Source organism: Theobroma umbraticum, unplaced genomic scaffold (assembly GCF_002168275.2).
Source record: "Theobroma umbraticum cultivar Fairchild unplaced genomic scaffold, ASM216827v3 scaffold_89.0, whole genome shotgun sequence".
NCBI classification, from domain to species: Eukaryota; Viridiplantae; Streptophyta; class Magnoliopsida; order Malvales; family Malvaceae; genus Theobroma; species Theobroma umbraticum.
The window spans coordinates 1,161,882-1,165,084 of NW_018397271.1; the positions used below are offsets into that span (position 1 = coordinate 1,161,882).

The 3,203-nt window shown below is 34.8% G+C and overlaps 1 long non-coding RNA gene across 1 annotated transcript; it reads left to right on the forward strand.

The window, feature by feature from the left end:
- Positions 1-17: 17 nt before the first annotated feature.
- On the forward strand, positions 18-1,526 carry LOC110426529 (uncharacterized). Its single transcript, XR_002446147.2, has 2 exons — positions 18-1,053; positions 1,171-1,526. It is a non-coding gene; the product is annotated as an uncharacterized LOC110426529 (long non-coding RNA).
- The last annotated feature ends 1,677 nt before the right edge of the window (positions 1,527-3,203 follow it).

A 3,203-nucleotide genomic window follows, 5' to 3' on the forward strand; every position in this document is an offset into this window, starting at 1 on the left:
CGACATAATTCCTAGAAAACAACCTCAAACAGTGACAGCAATACCCAAAGACCATAAAACAAAAATGATCCAAAAACAAAGAAGAGACTTCAAGAACCCTTGAAGCCCTTGATCATCAAAACCAAGATCCAATCGGAGTAGAAAAGTTGACAGCACGTTGACAGATCCGAGCGAAGAAGGATCAACATAATCAACTCGACACGCACCACTGGCAAAGGAACCAAGACACAGCTACATCTCCCTGGAGAACATGACAAGGTCACCAGCACACAGGTACCTCTTGATGGTATCCTTTGAGAGTTCCCGTGACCAAAGAAACTCCTGGATGATCTCCCCCTGCATGCCTCAGGACATGATCAGACTTATGATTGTATTGAAGAGCAGTTTTTTCCCTAATTGAAATGCAAGAAGAAAAAAATCAGCCATAGTTGCCCTTCAGGAGCATTCTACCGCTATGCACCATTCTGGCCACCACTTACCATGAGATCTCTGAATTTTTGTTCCCGCTTTAATATTGGACAATAGCAGTTTAGGTGGCTGCTGCTACTGATGGCTGCTATTTAAAAACACCTGCTTCAGACCACAAATCTAAAACTTTCTTCCTTTCCGATGCTGCATCTGAAACTTCCTTGTTGCCTCCAACCTGTTGTAGAACATAGGAGTTTGGCTTGCCAAAGCATTTAAAGAACCTTGGTTACTATAATTGAGAATTTCCATATTCCTTATTTGATCCCTCTGTAGTCTTATAGTTGTTTATTCCGTTTTAAGTTTAGGGTTTGTCCCGTGCTGAATCTTGCTTGTTGCCTCCAAACTGTTGTAGAACAGAGGGGTTTAGTTTTTTCCGCATCATTTGAAATACACTGGTATAATTGAGAATTTCCATATTCCGTTATTGATCCCTCTGTAGTCTTATAGATGTGAATTCTGTTTTGTAGGCTGAGGAGAGGCACTGTGAGATCCTTGGCCGCCTTCTTTATACTGCAAAGCTTGTTGCGAAACAGGAAGGGTTAGAAGGTGGCTTCAGGGTTGTGATTAATGATGGCCCGCAAGGATGTACAAATTCTTCCTTCCATATATTTTTTAATTGAGGAATAGTAATGTTCATTTTTGTTGGGAGAGAAACTTGAGGATGTTTTAGAATTTTATTGATGTGGGTATGTTCGGTTGCAGGTCAATCCGTGTATCACATTCATGTCCACCTCCTTGGAGGGCGCCAAATGAACTGGCCTCCAGGGTAAGATGAAGTTGTAGTTGATAGGGTGGACACCATATTTAATGGAAGTGGGCATTGCGTGTTGTGTGGCCTGTTGATAATGTTAATAAGTGAAAGCAGATTGTTAACAAATAGCTTTCATGTCTAATGATGAGAATGGTATCATTGTCCTCAGGGCTACCAGCTCTTCAACAGTGGAAAACTAATTGACCTTGTTGAAGTAATAATACTTGGAATGATAATGTGGTCTGCTTAGTTGTTCCCTGCCTTCTTCCTATTTAGTTTTCATATTAAATGGTTTAGAATTCATAAATTGTTCTTTGAGCAATTGTCTTGACCAAGCTCTTTCAATGTTTGAATATATATCAAAACATGGTAGTAGATTGGTAGGGTAGCAGCTGCATTTTGTTGACATAAATTGTTCAAACATCAAAATTTAATCACTCATGTTTCCTTGTTAGGTCCTTAAAGCCTTCTCCGGCAATGTTTTATTTTTATTACATTGCTGAGATTTCAGTTCAATCAAGGATGTGGTTTGTTTGGTTCTCAAATTGTTTCAATCTTTCGACTGAACTGGTTTGTTAAGTTTTTAAATTGGATTTGACTTGATTGAACTGTAAGTTTCTTTTATTGTTCTTTATCTTCTCATTTTTTTTGATTACTTCTCTAACTATTAGGGGATCAAGCAACATCAATGTAACAATTAGTGATTATTAAATCCTTCTATAATTTTCTATAACTTTCACTACAATTAATTTCTGAGTAAATTGTATGTGCTTTTTCGAAAGTTGGGGTGTATACTTCTAACGTTATCCATCGGTGCCATTTAAGTGTTTGTGTCAATGATGTGTGTGAAATTTTGATTATTTATTTAAGGCCAAAATATAAAATCTTCTTTCAATATATTTTTAAGGTACAATTTGGTCCTTTCCATCTCAAAATGCATTGTTTGGGCCCTTGACTATTCACTTCGTCTGGTTCTTTGATGATTGATTGTCATTAGACTAGACTTAATCTCAAGTACAAAATTAAAAAAAATATATAAAGAATATCATAATCTAGTTTAATTAAATAATAATGAAAATATTTCAACATTTATCAACTTAAAAAATAAAAAAAATACATAATGATGGAAAAAAAGAAAAATTAAAATAAAAAAACTATTTAAGATTATTTTATTAACAATTCAAAGTAGCTCATAACTTTGAAGTGAAAAAATAAAATTCTCAAAAAATTAACTAATAATATTCTAATTAAACTAGGCTGTTATGGAATATGGACACATCACATTAGACCAATTTAAATTAGAGTAAATTTGATAAATGATAAATGTATTATTCATATTCTAGATATAAATAGTATCTAGGTAATAATATGAGATTTATCAAAAAGATAATGTAATTTAGAAATATATCTTAGTAGGAGATTGTGATAGCCATCAATATATAAGGCGCTTCAACTATAAATAAGGGGTCACCCCACCCTTATTTGTATCACAATTATTTTTCATTCCAAGTATTGCTTTATCTCAATATCTTTCTTTTTTCTTTTTTGTTTCTATTATTTCTTTTACAACACGTTATCAGCATGATCACCAAAAGGAGGTAATTTTCTTGGCCTTTCATCAACTAATTAGATTTTGATTTTATATATCATCCAATCGGCTTGAAGTCGACAATGGAACTAGAGTATCCCTCTAGCCCCTGAAGCGGTGATGGGCCTCCGAAAACCCCTGTAGTTGTCATAATTAATTTATGGATCCATTTTTTCACGAGTAGAATTGTGGCAAGTATTGAAAAGCCCAAGTTCCACATCCTGGAAGTAAGTGGAAGAAATTATCTGTCTTGGTGCCTTAATGTGGATATGCATCTCCAAAGGTAAGGTCTTGCTAATGCAATTATTATAGGCGGGAAAGCAAATGGCAAAGATAAGGCAAATGCACTTATCTCTATTCTCCATCATTTGCATGAGTTTGAAGACTCAATATTTA